Source organism: Phoca vitulina, unplaced genomic scaffold (genome assembly GCF_004348235.1).
Source record: "Phoca vitulina isolate PV1807 unplaced genomic scaffold, GSC_HSeal_1.0 scaffold45, whole genome shotgun sequence".
Lineage (NCBI taxonomy): Eukaryota > Metazoa > Chordata > Mammalia > Carnivora > Phocidae > Phoca > Phoca vitulina.
In genome coordinates, this window is record NW_022589748.1 from 5,418,818 (window position 1) to 5,436,414 (window position 17,597).

Consider the following 17,597-nt stretch of genomic DNA (forward strand, 5'->3'; position numbering starts at 1 on the left):
AGAATGAGAGACAGAGAGCACGAGAGGGAAGAGGGCAGAGGGAGAAGCAGACCCCGGGCTGAGCAGGGAGCCCGATGCGGGACTCAATCCCGGGACTCCAGGATCATGACCTGAGCCGAAGGCAGTCGCTTAACCAACTGAGCCACCCAGGCGCCCCCGCAGGAAGTTTTCTATGTCAAGTACCCTTTCAAATGGTGCCAAGTGTTAGGTTCTTTTGTATAATATCACTGGCTCTTTCCAGCAATTGATAATCAGGTCACATGGTCCCAGGCCATATGGGCATTGGTCCTGCTTCTCCATCACCACAGCTGAGATCTTCCAAACTATCTGCAGTGAACGTTAGGTGAATATGGTGGTACAGTAACTCCCTGGTTCCCACTGGCAGGATTCATCCAGTGGCAAGCTCAGGAAAGAGGTCAAGTTTCCTCATTCATTCATTCATTCATTCACCAGCGTTTACTGGGACAGACCCTATCCTCAGGGCTGAGAATAAAACCACAAAACAGCCTCAACTTGGCCCCATGTCACACTCCAAAGAAAAGAGCTATGGAAGACCCATGCTTCATGCCTACAGAGAAGCCCGCATGTCATTGCACTTTCTTGCGGACACCGTAGTCCTATTTCATTTCCTTTGTGTTTCCACAGTTAAATATGTCTTTAGCAGCCCAACATGTTCTTTTTCAGATATATGAATGAGTTTTTTCAATACTATGTACACAAAGCAAACTTTACACATTCCTATCCATTTGCATCTTTCACTTAAAAACAGATCTTGAGGATGACATATCAGGAAATACTTGATTTTGCATAGGAGCAAGCACAAATTCATTTCTAGAACTAAAATATGCATTGGGGATTTTGATAGAAATTACTAAATTGTTCTCCATAAACGTCCCAATTTACTCTCCCCCACCCCCAATGCCTGTTATCCAATACCCTTCCTAACCCAACATGATATCGAACCCTTGATCTTGGCCCAACCAATAAGTAAAAAGTGATAGCTCATTTTTGTTTTCATCTGCATTTTTACTGTGAGTCCAGAATATGCTTGAACAGGATTAGAGAACCATTTTGCTAAAAGCCTGTTTGTTGCTACCAAACACAATCTCTTTAAGAGACGAGGACTATAGACTCTCCAGGGGGGCAGAAATAAAGTGCAACAGCGGGCAGTATAAATCTGTTCTCAACCACTACTGTGAAGTAATTGACTGTCCTTCCACCTATAACCTGATCATTCAAAAGCTGCTTTCTGGACTACGGCAGAGAAATCACAGAGGGGACAGAAACCACCATGCATGTGCTTGCTATACGCCAGGCTGCAGACCATATATACACTCTCATTTAATCCTCCTAACATTTTTAATCCATGAGGCTCAGAGAGGTTAAGTACCTGCCCAAACTCACATAGATTATGAATGGCAGAGGAAGGACGGAAGCCAGGTCTTAAAGCCAACACCCATATCTGGTGCACTACAGTGCCCTGTCTCCTTCTCTTCTAGGGTATTTGAAGTCCTTGGCCTGCATCCTGCAATTCACATGCTAAGAGGCCATCTTTTGACTCTTCATCATAACCCCCTAAGCAGAAGTGTCCTATGGCATCACCTATCTGTGGAGCCCAAACATAGGTCTTGATAAGATTTCTCACGCTCCCAGCTTCCCCTAAGACCACCTGTCACTTGAGACTCAACACTGAATCAACTTGTAGAATTATGGTACACACCCAATTATCAGCACTGGGAATCATTCGGAGATTTAAATATTATTCATAAGACCCCCCAAAATGGCTGGGAGCTGGTCTATATGTTGCAGAGCTGGGCCACTTAACGCAGCAAGATAGCCCAAACAATTTCTTAGTGGCATGCTGATGAGTCACCTTGAGAATGGATACAACAGAGCCTTACAACAGTGGCTTTGAGAGAACCACATTTGACAACTGCAAAGCTCCAATAAGAGTTCCAGCCCGTGGGGCGCCTGGGTGGCTCAGTCAGTTAAGTGTCTGACTCTTGATTTTGGCTCAGGTCACCATCTCAGGGTGGTGAGATCGAGCCCCCCTTTGGGCTCCTTGGTGGGCATGAAGCCTGCTTAAGATTCTCTCTCTCCGTCTCCCTCTGCCCCTTGCCACCCACACTTGAGTGCTCTGTCTTAAAAAAAATAAATACAATTTAAAATAAAAAAAAAAAAAAGAATTCCAGCCCTTGATGTTTCCCCACTTCACATCAGAGTTCCTAACAGAAATATGATGCAGAACCATTGGAGGACAGCCTCTTCCTCAGAAGCTGGGTAATAGCTAGAGATTTAGTTCAGGCAAACCAATCCCTTCCCACAGTGTAAGGGGTAAAGATTCTGTCGGAGGAAAAGTTGCCTTGAGAGAAAAGACATTTCAGAATATCTATAAAGTGTGCTTCCAAGCAACCTGCCCCAACGTGTGACGCTCCCTGTGGGGGGGCTGCTCAGGGTGTGGTGTGGGGATGATGCCCCGCTGGGCCACAATGACGAGATCATTTCAGAAATTGGGAAGTAAGCATTTGGAAACTTTTCTAGCCATTTGGCCGAGTAATTTTATGTCTGTTGGATCTAATAATAATAAAAAAAAAAATTTACGAAAGCCATTAAAATGGAGAAGGGTTTTGACATGGGATGAGTGCTCACACAACAGGGCCGCAGTTACTCAGGATAAGGAAGCCCGGGCGCTCTACCACATCGCAAAGGATTTCCAGGGTCCCCTCCATGGTGAGAGCCACGTGACGTGGGGCACCCACGTGGCAGGCAGGTCACAGCACCGTGTGCTTACAGACTTCTCCACTACAGGACCTGGCAGAAGGGGAAACCACCACCAAGACACCCGTCACACAACTGTGGCAATTGGAAGTTGTATTTAAAAGGTGCAAAGTGGCTCCTTTGAGGAGAAACTTCTGTGCACTCTTTCAAGAGGGGGCAGAGCAAACACCTCTGAGAAAATAATTAAGGAGTTCTGTCACATACACCAGAAATCCGTATCCAAGACAGGGGCACAGCCAAATTCCAGAGAGTTGTCAAGAATTCCCAAGGATGTGCTAAGTGAAAGAAGCCAGACGCCAAAGGATAAATATGTATGATTCCCGGTATATGAGGTACTCAGACCAGGTAAATTCACTGAGACAGAAAGTGGAGTGGAGGTTACCAGGGGCTGGGGGGAGAGACAGGTGGGGAGTTAATGTTTAATGGCTACAGGGTTTCTACTCGGGATGATGAAAAAGTTCTGGAAATGGATAGTAGTGATGGTTGCGTAACACTGTGAATGTACTCAATGCCACTAAATTGTACACTTAAAAATGGTTAAAATTGTACCTAAAACTAATATAACACTGGGTGTTAACGATATTGGAATTAAAATTAAAAACTTAGTAAAATTTTAAAAATGGTTAAAATTGTAAGTTTTCTGTATATTTTACCACAATAAATAAGAATTCCCAATGTGTTTCTGAGTACTGATTGCTTATTAGAAGGAAAAGAAAAAAAAAGCAAAAACCAAAACGGAATACTTCCAATAAAGCAGCCTCTTTCTGAGGCCTGAGTGAACACCAAAAATAAATCAATTAATTAAAGCACAGAGTTCATCCCATTTGCATCCAGTTATTGCACTTGTAAACCAGATATATACTTTTTACTCATAAAGAAAGACTAGGGAGAAAATAAAAACCCACATTATTTTAAAAAGCAGTCAAGGCAGGTGCCTGGGTGGCTCAGTCGGTTAAGCATCTGACTCTTGGTTTCGGCCCAGGTCATGATTTCAGAGTCATGGGATCAAGCCTCATGTTGGGTTTCACACTGGGCATGGAACCTGCTTAAGATTCTTTCTCTCCCTCCCCCAGACCCCCTCTAAAAAGATAAAAATAAAAATAAAAAAGCAGTCAAGAATTCTACTAGTATTAAAACCCCTGTGATTCTCTGTGTCAATAGACACTCCTATTTTATCCCATCTTATTGAAATTTTCCCCACTCCCGTGCAATATCTGTCTCCTTACCTGCTGTTTGAGCTGACTCAGCTAATCAGATTGCCTGAGTCAGACCACCAGCCTTCGTGGGCAAACCTTCAAACGCTCCGCACATAGTTAAGGAGGGTATCATTCCATAAGACAAATTTTATTTTTCATTTAAGATATATAAGATATTTAAGTAAGAGTTCCCTTTAAGAGTCACCAAACCAGGGCGCCTGGGTGGCTCAGTTGGTCATGATCCCTGAGTCCTGGGATCGAGTCCTGCATTGGGCTCCCTGCTTAGCGGGGAGTCTGCTTCTCCCTCTGACCCTACCCCCTCTTGTGCTCTCTCTCTCTCCTCTCTCTCTTTCAAATAAATAAAATAAAAATCTTAAAAAAAAAAAAAAAAGAGTCACCAAACCAACTCAATGAACTCTACTCCATAAATTGTCATGGTTTTATATTCTCCCAGGAACCTTACATCTTTCCCCATCCCTCTCAATCATGGTTAGACTAGGTGTTCTCCAAGTATCCATTCAACAGCTACTCCTCATCTCTATATATTCTCTCTTGGCAAGCCCACCCACCGTCTCACCTTTAGTAAACCCTGTCTTTCTCGTTATGATTCCTACCTATTTCTCCCTAGCCTCAGGTCTCCATGTTGACTACCTACTGAACAACTCCACAATGGTGTCCCACAAATACTTCAAGCCTGGCATGATCAAACATTTATCGTCTTACCTCCCAAACCTGATCTTCTTCCCACATTAGGCACCTCTACAAATGACACCACCACCATCTTCCCAGTGACCCAAGCATGGAACCTTCCTGGACTTCAGTGATATCCCCCTATATTATCCCCCTGCCATCTGGTTTTCTTGTTCTCAACCCATCTGGCATATTCCTCAATTAGATTACTCCATCTGAGGTATCAGAAACCAGAACAATAGTTGATCATTCTCTGCAAAGACTAGAAAGTTCCAAGGACCTCACATCACACAAACGAGAGGCCAGTGAAACTAGAATTTGCCTGGAATCCAATAAGGGGCACCCAGAAGCCAGAGCTGCCCCACCAATCTACTAAACCTAAAGACGTTACCCCTAATATTTACAGGGGTGACAACAATTACAATACATCCTCCCAGCATTATAAGCTGGAGGTCAGCACCACCATCAGAAGATGCTGGATGGAGTTGGAGACCTGTGGGGTAAGATGGGGACAGCTATTCTCTATCTTCTCATGTACTGAGCATCATTTATGTGCCAAGCACTGTCCTAGGGAGCTAGAGACACGGAGAAGCATGCCACGCTGGAATTCCTAGTACAAAGAAGAGACACAAAATTGTGACACAGGGTGCTCTTGCTTCGCTAGAGATATATATACACAGGACACTGGAGGACAGAGAGATGAGTCCCCAGTACTGCCGGGAGCTTGGGTGCCATGGTAGAGATTATGGAAGCCTTCACAGAAATCGCTACCCTGAGGTTTGAGCTGGGATTTCAAGGACAAGGGAAGAGGACTGTAAAGGAGAAGAACCTTCCAGGAAGAGGAACCATGGGTGCAGAGTGAGGGCATGAGGACACATGGATTTTGAGGAAAGAGCTAGTGTTATGGCATGGCCATGAAGGGCAGTGGCAGGAAATGATGCTAGAGAAATATTCAGGCCCAGGATCACACAGAATTTCATACCCTAAGCTAACCTGGGCCCTTGACCTTCTCCAGGGACCCGAGAAGCAAGGATCACAAATCACGATTAGCCCTTAGAGGTGGGTGCGAACTTACATATCATCTATCAACTCCTCTTGTTTCGTAAGCCAGGAAAGGAGTTACGATGAGAAGAAGCAACTTGCCCGGGGCCTTCTGATGATCCTCGAGTATTACACCTTCTCACACGATAAAAACCCCACATGCAGAGTCTCTGCTCAGAGCGAACCATGTAAAATAGATTCGGTGACGTGAGGGGAGTGAGGATGCAGCAAAGCACCTGCCGCAGGGCACTCCCCTTGAAAGCAGGCCTGAAGGAAGAAATCAGCATTTGCAGAAAGAATAGATTGCACACAGACTTAATGAGGAAAAATAAACACCCATCAAAGGCAAGCGAACACTCCCTGTGAGTCATCCGGAGCCAAATGTGCCAAAGCCCAGAATGTGCTAGCAGCACTTTAAGGTCCTAATATCCTTAACCAGCCGTAAGATAAACAATTACCTTAGTCATAATCAAGGACAAATGGTCAAATACAAGCACCTAACCTCTAATCTGAAAAATTTTTAAGGTTCGCTTTATTCTTTTTAGCTTCTCTGTCTGTTTCAGGGGAGGCAAAAGGAATTATTAGCACAGTGTGAAGGTTTGCCCATGCACGGAGCTTATACTGAGTAAACAGAGACAGTAGAGGTATAATCAAGCATGAACTTTGGACCTAGATGGAGCAAGATTTGAATGACAGCTCATTCACTTAGTAAATATGACTTTGAGCTGATTTCTTGCCTCTATAAACTTCTCGAAATTGCACGGCATGCTGCAGGCACGAAGTAGATGCTCGGATATTCACGGGTTCTGTTTCCACCTAACACGCCCCTGTGGGAGAGTGTTTGCAAAAATAGCCACAGTAATTCCCCTTTCTGTATCTATGTCCCTTCCCACATGGATCTGGGGCTTGCCAAGTGACCTGTTTTGACAAATGACATGTGGAAAATGTGACACCTGAAGCAGAAAACTGAAAAGTGTTTGTGCATTGGAGTTTTTCCCCCCTCTTTTGTTCCTCTAGGGAGTCTTTAAATCACCCCAATAGGAACAAGTCTGAGCTAGCCTGCTGGATGATGAGAGACATGTGGTCAAATCATCTTATTACCCCAGCTGACATCGAGCCAACCACCAGACATTGAGAGTGGCCTTCTTAGAGCAGCCAGCCAGCCCATTCCAAGAACCACCCAGCCAAACCACTAATCATAAGAAACAACAAATGCTTGCTGTTTAAGTCTCAAATTTTGGAGTGGCTTGTTAGGCAGACAAGCTGACAAACACACTCCTTCCTTACATGTTTGGAGCCCCCTGGTTTACGGGCTCAGGTCTCTCCTTAGTCAACACGGGAAATCAATACATCAACATCAAAATGTATCTCAAAGCTGCAGCCCCAGAAAGGTCTCTCTTGCCTATGGACATTTCATCCCTATATCTTTTGGGTACCTCAAGTCAAGGGCCAATACTAAACTCACTATATTCCCCCCGCCAAAAAAAACAAAATGTTCCTCTCATTGCTCTGTTCCCAACATGCGAAACATGAGGATTGTTCTCCACTGTTCCTCCTTAGCTTATACATCCAGTCAGCCCCCGGGTTCCTGTCAATTCAAACTCTTAAACACCTAGTGGCTCCTTCCCTCTTCCTTATCCCCATTATTTCTATGCCATGAAAGTCTCTTACCCTGTTTTACCAAATGATTGCAATAAGCCCTAAGCGACTTCCTGCCTTCAGAATGTTCCCCCACCAATGCAGCTTCCATCCGAGCCTGCTACTCCCCTGCGGAAAGCTCTTCAGCATGTCCCCATTGTTTATGGGATGAAGCCCAAATGTCTTAACCTATCACAGAAGTCCTTTCTCAAGCTGGCCCCTCCACTGCCATTTCTACCTTCTGTCACACCCCATACAGCACTTCCGGTTCCCCCACAAACCCCGGGGGGGGGGCTTTGCACATGTTGTTTGCACAGACATGGCATGTCAGTCCTCTTTTATGAATTTCTACTCATCATTAGACTCAACTCAGAAGTCACATCTTGTGTATAAAGCCCCCTCCCACTCCAACCCCAAAAGAAGTGAATCTCTTCTCCATAATATCACTGTGCTTTGTGCATTCCTTGAATGTGGCCATTATCATGTTATATTATAGTAGTCTGTTAATAGTTCTCTCTTCCCCCAACATCCCCAAACCTTTCTAACCTTTCTACAGCCTTCTTTCTTATAGCATTGGGTCTAAGACCTAGTATATAATAAGCATTCCCCAAAAAGTTCATCTCATGAGTGAAATCTTAGCACCCTTCCCTTTTCCCTTACAATAGGCTAACGTCATGGGTCTGTCACTAATAACTTCCAAATGCAGATATGCTCATTTTACAAAATTTTGAACAAAATTGCCAACACACACACACACAGAAATGTCATTCCCCAAAAAGTTCATCTCATGAATGAAATCTTAGTGCCCCTCCCTTACATACGATGGCTTCGTGGTTCTGTCATTAATAACAGCCAAATGCAGATATGCTCATTTTACAAAATTTTGAACAAAACTGCTAACACAGAAAAAAATATATATGTCGTAGATTTTCAGATTGAAGATTTCTGTTTGGGGGGTATCCCTTTTGCTATTAGTTCCCGGCAAATTAAGTGATGTAACCTGGTTCTGTAAGGGCGATGTACATCTCTGGCCCAAAGGAAGAAGTTCTAAGAATAAGGAGTTTGATGACTTTCATAGAAATCTTACATTCTGGGGAAAGCTCTGATCAAAGAGAGGAGTAAGAGATATGAAGTCAAGCAGTAGATTCCAGGTTCAGAAAAGACCATAAAACTTTGGAGGCACCATATGAAATATGCCCAATCCCTTTCCCCAGTAGGGTGATGTCCTGGTGACAGCACAGTCTCCGGATTCCAGAGGCTTGAAGTCAAGTCTCAGTTGCTGTACACTTCTTAATGTCTGCTAGCAACACTCTGACATTCTCTTTCTGCATCTGTAAAATGAAGGATTTGAACCAAATGTATTTCCAAATCCCATTAAGTTCCACAAGTCTATAGGTCTGAGCCTATGGCAATGATTCCTAAACCTCCCTGTGTATCAACATCACTTGGGAAGCTTTATAAATCCACATTTCCCCAGGCTCCCTTCTCAGAAATGGTGATTCTCCCAATTTGAAGAGAAGTCTGGGAATTCTGTAATTTTAGAAAACCCCAGCAGGTGATTCTGATGCAAAGCCCCATTTGGGAGCTGGGCCACCATCTAGAAACTTCATATGCTGCCATTTTTCAGCTACTTCTACCAACTACAGAAGAATGTTTTCCAGTGGGAATATATCCCCAATTTCATGATAATGGTTAAAAGAAATACAGGATTCACTTAGCCTAAAGTCACCTTAGGGGAACACATCTATTGCTCAAATATGGAAATCACCTACAGAGTTTTGTATTTCGATACCTGTATTATCACCATTTTAAGCATGTGATTTGGTCTAATCTTGGGCAAAATACTTTCCATATAAAAGTTTTTTTAATGGAAATCAGTGAAAAAATATATTTCATGTATAAGTATTTATAGCCACTGCCTATGGACATAGCGACACGGCAGGGTAAGTTACATGTTTGTGGCACAAACCAGTAGGAGGATAAAAATGTACCATCTATGCCTAGATAGACACTGGTTGCCTACCACCTTCCATGTTTTACTTACCAGCAGGACCTATCCAGTTCAAGGCAATGAATCATTATAAATCTAAGTTAATTGTGGACAATTCTATTTCCCTTGAAAAGATGCTAATTTTGGCAGCCCCTCTGGCAGTGATCTTGCGCTGGGCAATGAGAGTGGAAAGCCAGTCTGCTGATGGGCTTCTGGGAAACATTTTTTTCCCCCTCCTTGATAAAGGGAGGATTTTTTGTCACTGAGATCCCTGCTTCTTCCTTCCTTGAATGTAAAGGGGTACATCATGGCGACCATGAGGTATTAAGCGTGAGGCCCAAATGCCCATAAGCAGAGATGACATAGTAGAAAATGAGAAAAGAGCCTAGATTTTAATGACATTAGGGAACCTCGGCTTCCACCAAAGAACTAACAGCAGACCTCTTGTTAGGCGAGACAATTAGGTATCTTTATTGTTAAAACCACTGTAAGCCTCGATTTTTGTTACCTGCTGTCAAAAATACACCTTAACCAAAAATCGATTTCTGGTCAAGGTTAAGTATAATCCGCAGGAGGCAGCTAGGCATGCTCAGGGTCAGAGTTTCATGCCATAGGATCGGGAAATATCCCCCAGGAAGAAGCATTTCAGTAGCTGCTCAAAGAACAGGCAGAAGACAGGAGGAAGGCGGGTGGGGGCAGTAACAGTTTTCCTGGAGACGGTTTGAAAATGAGAGAAAGGACTAAAAAGGTCTCAAGTTTATCATTTGACATTCTAGTAGGGGAGTCTTTACTATGGAAATGGATAAGATTTCTCTTTTCCCCAAAAACCGAAGTCAAAAAATTATAGGAGTCACCCAAACCTTCTTCACATATCCAGCTCCTTTTATTGCTCATATTCACTCCTCATCTTGAAGGCTCTGTCTGTGGTCCTGTGTCCCGCCCCATGGCGCCACCCGAGGACCCTTCATTTCAGGTCCTATGAACTCCTGGCACCCCTTCTGGCTCTTGGTCACTGGAGCCCAGGCCCCTTTGACTTCGGTGGTGCTCACCGAAGGATTCGAGTCCCCTGGGATTCTGAAAGCCACGTTAGCATAAGATTCTCACATCTGGAACTGGTTTCTGGAAAACATCAAGAAAGGCAACACACATTGTATCTCCTCTCACTCTGGTTCTCATTCTCTCTCTAACACTTAAGGAAATTAAAAAGAACCTCTTGGTGTATATAGCACATTGGCACATCAAAGTCCCCCAAGGAAAATATTTGAATTTCTCCCATCTATTTTCCTCTCCCGTTCTTTATGCCTCTCAATGAGAAGAAAGGTAGAGCTTACATTTTATGTCAACACAAAAGGCCTCCGTTTGTGTGCATTACTTATTAAAGTATTCAGCGATTCAATGTCAAGGTATGTATTATACATACCTTTTTTTTCTAGGCCATTATCAGCTTTCTTACAACACTATTATTCTTCAGCCCAGCTAATGCTTCTGTCAAAGATTTAGCAACAAGCATGGAAAATGTCAAACAGTGGGGAAGAAACCTAGCTGTTTCCACAACTGCACAAAAAGCCTGAGTTGTCTTTTATGGAAAAGCAGCATAATTCCGCTATGAACACCAATGGATGTTTTATCAGGGGACAGGGTAGTGGTGTGGTTTATTTGTTTTTCTCTGCACACCTGAGTCCATTTCCTCTGAATACATTTCCTTTCTTCTCCTGCCAATATACTTAATAAAACAGGGCCTATGTTGTTATCATTTTGCCCTCTTCCCAGGAGGTATCTGGCTTGGAACGTGACAGAAATCAGCCAAGGGAGTCAGTCCTGTTCTGTCTGCAGAGCAGTGTGATAAGATTTAAGGAGCACTAAAAGGCTCCTCTGGAGAAAAATATTTTCCCAACCTGCTTACCAGGGTGCCTGAAATTACAACCCTTCTGCTTTAAGGCACTGAGAGCCTCCATTAAAATGCAAATACGTGAGGTGAGTTATTTTATCAAACTATCACATCTTAGCTTGAATTAGTTTATGGCTTAATTCAAAATCCCGAAGTGATGGGACCCGAAGTGAAGGGCTGTTACGTCTGAATGTGAGCAAAGATGATACAAAGGTTTAGGGTTTACAATGCGTTGCCCACGAAGCAGGCCCGGATAGCGGGACAACGTGAGAAAACAGGGTACAGTCTGATGGTACCAAAAGTGAAGTCCAAGGTTAATACAGAGAGCAGGTGCTCTCAATAATCCTGGCTGAGCAACAGGTTGGTCCGTGTGGTTGAGGAGGTATCATCCTCACACTTCAGAGGTGAACTCAAGGTAGCGTCAATGTGCACATGGCTTCTCTCCCCTCCTCCACCCCCCACCCTTGAAGGGCCGTCCTCATGGGACTTACCTACCATTGCTTCCCTGTCTGAGTGTGCTCAGGACTCTTACCCACTCCCTCCTCAGCAGTTTCAGAGGCTGGCTAGAGCCTATGGTGAACACTACCAGTGCCCTCCAATATTTCCATGTCTCTCCCTTCCCACCCCCTTCAAGTTGGTCATGGCCGTCTGACTGACTTGGGCCAGTGAAATATTAACAAAAATGGTCTGTGTCACTTCCAGGCAGAAGCAAGGGAGAGCTGGCTCATGATTCTCCAGGCAGGCTTCTGCCATGGTGAGCTCTGAAGCGTGGTGAACTTGAGTAAAGATGCTACAAGGTCAAAGCAGCCAAGAATGGTGGACACAGAGAACAAGTGCCTGGAAACCTGCTCAGATTTGCAGATGACCATAACTGAGCAGGAATACGCTTCTGTCATGTTAGACCCCTGAGGCTTTGGTGTTACCACTTCCGCGTCACCTAGTCTCCCCTGACAGATCCTTACCCCGTAGACTTTTCACCTCAGGAAATATCATCAGGCCCTCCCTATTACCCTACACTTCTCATTCAACAAATATTTATTGAGCACCTACTACGTGCCAGATGATATTCTGGTACCAGGGATTTAGTAGTAATAGTAAAGACAAAGTCCTTGGGCTCATGGAGGTTGCATTCCAGTCAAGGAAGAAAGATTATAAATAAGTCTATCTGTTAGGATTAGATTTGGTTGAGTATTGCAGAAAACCCGAATAATACCAATTTAACCAAGTTGTAGTCTAGTTTCTCTCACATAAAATAAGTCTGGAGGTTGGCACTCCAAGACTCATAGGGTGGCTCTACAATGACATCAGGGGCCCAGACTCCTCCTGTCTTTCTGATCTACCATCCTTAGCACCTGGCTTCCGTCTTCCAGAGCACCTGGAATTCCAAAATGGCTCTGGAAGGCTTCCGTCTTCCAGAGCACCTGGAATTCCACAGCCCTATGCGTTTTACCTACATTCTAGCAGGAAAAAAGAGAAAAGAGGAAGGGAAGAGGAGGTATCTCCCAACAGAGAGCTTTCCCTGAAGATCTGGTCCACAGGTAATACATACAACTTACTGGCTACTCCTACCTTCAAGGGAGGCTGGTAGAGAAATACAATCCCAACTGGATAGATTTTTGCCACAAAGAAAACAGGGTTCTATTAGTAAAGAAGAGAATAAGTACTGAGTAGGCATTTAACAGTCTCTGCCATAATAGATAAACAAATAAGGATTTAAGCTGGTGATAGGTATTTTGAAGAGGAAAAAAAAAAGTGATAAAAAAAAATGGAAATAGTGTAGCTTTACCCAGGGTAGGGGAGAAGACCAGGGCACTGGAACGATGACAAGTCCTCCATGGAGATAGCTGGGGAAGGGAGCCCCAGGCAGCAGGAACAAGGAGTGTCAAGGATTGCTGGAACAGAGAGGAACAGAGAGCCCTTCCCACCCAGTCAGTGGAGCAGAGGGAGTGAGGGGGATGTGGTTGGAGATGAGGTCAGAGAGGCAGGGAGAAGCTAAGTCACCAAGGACCTTGTGAATTTCATTCCAAGTGTGATGGGAAGCAAGCAGGGGGCTGAGGCACAAGCAGAAGGTGACATTACCTGGGTCCTCCTTAGTGCTGTCATTCTGGGTGCTAAATGTTGGAAACTGGTTTGTAGAGGGATAAGAATGGTGACCAGGTAGGAGGCCAATTTAGACATCCCAACAAGAGATAATGGGGCTGTACCTATAGTAGGATGGATAGGCAGTGCTAAGAATGCCACTGTCATCAGTAGCCATGAATTTTTGCTGCTACCACCAGCAAGCATGAATTTCTGTTAAACCCCATTGGCCTTGATGGGTAACTTTTTCTTCCAGAGTTTAGCTGCTCATCTGCAGGCTTACAGAAAGTTGGGTTTTTCCAGAATTGGAGACTTGCTCAGACAGTGTGATTGATTGGGGCCAAGGGGAGGCTGGGAAGGAAGGCTGTTGAGACAAGCCGCTGAAATGGGGGACACTGGGCTCCCAGCGGGATGGGAAGGGATGGAAGACAGAGGCTGCAGGTGAAGCATCGCCCCACCCTAGAGTCAGCCACTTCCTCTTTCCCACCTGCAGCTGATGCTTGGCTTCTCCCTCTCTGCCTGGCTTCTGCGGATGGATACAGAGCTGGCCTCTCTGCCCACCACCAGCTGACCATACCGCTGGGCCTCACCTCTCTGATCACCCTTGGCCTCATACTCTGCTGTTCCCTGGTTGGTCCTGCCCCCACCTCACCCAGCCCAAGTGTGGGGCTCCCGAGTATCTCAGAAGAAAGAGGAAACTCAACTTATACAGTCCAGTGGTTAAGCATAAGGGCTGAAGGTAGCCTGTGGGTTCCAATCAAGCTCCTTTACGGTCCAGGTGTGTCACTGAAAAATTACTCACCTTCTCTGTGCCTCAATGTCTTCATCTATAAAACGGGACCTACCTCATAGGGCTATTGTAAAAATCAAATGATTTAATGAAAAGCACGCAGGAGAGTACATAGTACACAGTAAAGCTCCCAATTAAAGTTATTCAATGTTATTATTTATCATCTTCCAGCATTACTCAGACCAAATGTCCCTCCCTCCCACAACCCCCTCCCCACCCCAGGCTCCATTTATTTCCTTTTCCTAACTCGTCTTGTGCTTACTATTCATAACACGTAATCTGCTCTTACAACATGCTGTCCTGTTCTCTAATTGTTGGTATCACTCAATTTGGCACTTGAATCCACGCTAATTACTGTATGCTAATATATAAAATCATGCCCTGTCCTAATTCTTCATGTGTGTGTCTTAGCTCTTCTCTCCGATTCTTGGAGGAGATTCGCATAGGCCCATCGTAGTGCCCTCCCACACCTTCATGGTGGACAGTGCGGTGCTAGACACCGGGTGCAGGGGTTTTAAGAACTAGGGTACAGAGAGAGGGCCTTTCATCTGGAAAACTCCCATAATCCTGTGTATCGGGGAACCTAATGGAAGTTAGGTGTTTATATTGACATATAAATCTCTAGTTAAGCCCGCCCTTCTCTGGGCAGGGCCTGTGCTATCCAGGGGAGAATACTGTTGGGCATTATCTTCCTAAAGGTCTCCAAAACGCCTCAAGAAGGAGTCTGACTTAGTCAAGATTAAAAACTACAACTTTAGCCTGATCCTCAGGCTTCCTGGGCCAGCGAGGGTAACTGGCCCTCTATACAAATAAACTCTTCCACAACCCCAGCCCAGGGCCTCTCCCGCCATAAGGAGGAAACAAAGAAGCCAAAAGTACAGATGGGGGGCTGGGCACTCCTGTATGCAGGTCCAGGTTCGAATCCAGGCTGTGGTCAGATGGCCAACACGAGGGTGAGGGGGGTGAGGGGTGGTCGGGAGGTAGAAGGGTGGGGGAATTAACTGAGAAAAGAGCCAGGACAGAAACTTGACTTCCCTTTCTAAAATGGGCTCAGTTGCGGCGCCTGGGTGGCTCAGTGGGTTAAGTGTCCGACTCTTGATTTCGGCTGAGGTCATGATCCCAGGGCCCTGGGATGGAGCCCCACATCAGGCTCCCCAGGGAATCTTGCTTGTCTCCCTCTCCTTCTGCCCCTCCCCCTGCTTGCACGCTCTCTCAAAATAAAATTTTTAAAAATAAAATAAAATAATAAAATGGGTTTAGTGATGGAAATCAAGGAAGACAGAGAGAAGGAGAAACGGGTACAGAAGTTACAACCCAGCAGGACTTAGCAAAGATTCCACAGCATCCTGGTGCTAGCCTTGTCATCTCTCCAGCAACACAAACCCTTCTGACCTTGCCTCGTTGAAGGGAAGGTGCCGCTGCTGATCGTGGTCTGTTCCCAGGCCCATTGGCTGCCCTTTCCTATTCAGCCCAAACCCTGCCAATTACACTTCTCGGACTCTGGTGCCAACTGGCTTCTGGTTAATTTCTGCCAAAGAGAGGCACTGGGAGGAGACTGGAGGACGGAGTGCAGTTCCTCCCCCACCCTCCTCCCCATCTCTGCCTTCTGCAGCCTCTCGTCAGACCTGTGCTTCCGGGTCCCACCAGGCACCCAGATCCTGGGGTCTGGCTACAGCCCCTCCTTTCTCTTCAGTCCCTGCAGCTGTGTTCCTGTTCATCTGTGCATTGACCCACCAGCCCATTGGGCTTTTCAGCTTTTCCAGCACCTCACAATGACTTCCCAAATGATTTCCCTCTATTGAACTGGCTGGTGCGGGCTCCATAGTCCTGGCCGGTCCCTGACTGATAAACATATCATGATACTACATCACTTTCTCTCCCCCAACTCATTTCAGTCTTCAGAATCCTATTCAGGCCAGGATTATCCAAGTTGATATTAACAAAAGCTTCCATTTAAAAGTTAAGGGGAAACGTAATTTTAAAAGAAGCAGTAAATGAAGATAAAGGCTGAAATAAATAAATTGTAAAACATAAGGCAGGAGAATGATAAATTAGTTCAAATGCTGTTTTTTTGATAAGACTACTAAAATAAACAAACTCTGACAAATATAATTAAGGGAACATTTTTAATTAGAAATGAGGAAGGAGATAGGACAAAATATAGAAAACAGCTTTTTTGCTCCAAATCCAAAGAGAATACTGTTAGCTAATAAATGGAAATCTTCAATGAGATGAATAATTTCTAGAAAAATATAGATTACTAGAAATAACTCAAGAAATATAAATCTAAACAGAATAATAACCAAGGAAGAAGTTGAGGAAATGATCTGATAACAACCTAAAAAAGGTAGTTGGTCCCAGTGTTTCCACAAGAATAATTTTCATACTTTTAAGAAACAGATAATCCCGATGTTGTATAAAACATCCAGAGTGCAAAACGAGATAAGAGTACCTTCATGTCCATTAGGTAAGCATGATCTTCTTCCTAAAGCCCAATAAAGGTAAAACACACAAAAAAGAAAATTATAGTCACCCATCCCAAGTGAATATGAATAGGAAAAACTTAAATAAAACCCTCACCTCTAAAAAGGAACTTCTTTTACTGGACTGCTTCAGATCTTTAGAGGGAAGATAAGTTCTAGGGTTTTTTGGTAACAGCTTTACTGAGATATAATTCTTACACCATAAAAAATAGGGAACACCTTACAAATGTGCATGTCATCATAGCACAGGGGCCAGGCTAATCTCTGTATTGTTCCAATTTTAGCATATGTGCTGTGAAAGCAAGCACAAGGGATAATAACTTTATAAGTTAAGTTGGAAGAAATTATAAAGGATGGACAGTTTGTACATTGTAGAAATAAATAACCATTTGGTAAAGCTAGAACTAAAATCGAAGGAAAAATATCATCTGGAGAAAACATTCGCAGCAAATAGAAAACAGGGTTCATTTCTCTGTTATGTAAAGAGCTTCTGCATACTGACACTGAAAACTTAAATCCCTAATATGCTAACTGGCAAAGAACTGAAGGAGACAATTCATGAAAACAGAGATGCTATTCGTAAACAAGCATGTGGGGAAACGTTCCACTTCACTTGCAATCAGAGATATATCCACTCAAATAATGTTGTAGCATCCTACACCCACCACCTTTGAGGAATTTTAGAAATTATTCAGTATTACAACACTGTGGCAAAACCAGTCTCCGCACACACTGTTGGTAGCCACGTGAACTGACATCATCTCTTGGGAGATCCATATCGGGGAATCATCTTAAAATGCCACAATGTAGCTTTTTCTCCTATGGGATTTATAAAGAATAAAAAATAAAGGTACATGAGGTATTCATGGCAATGTCACTCTAACAACCAAATTAATCAATCAATTAATTAATTAATAAAAGAGGATCTAAATCCAACAATAAAATTATTAAGGAAACGTTGTAAACTATTGTTTGTAATTATAATAAAAATTACAGTTTATCAACCACCCTCAGATACATTACT

The 17,597-nt window shown here is 44.0% G+C and overlaps 1 non-coding gene across 1 annotated transcript; it reads right to left on the reverse strand.

Moving 5' to 3' along the window:
- Positions 1-16,777: 16,777 nt before the first annotated feature.
- LOC116648890 lies at positions 16,778-16,881 on the reverse strand. Its single transcript, XR_004302580.1, has one exon. It is a non-coding gene; the product is annotated as a U6 spliceosomal RNA (small nuclear RNA).
- Positions 16,882-17,597: the final 716 nt, after the last annotated feature.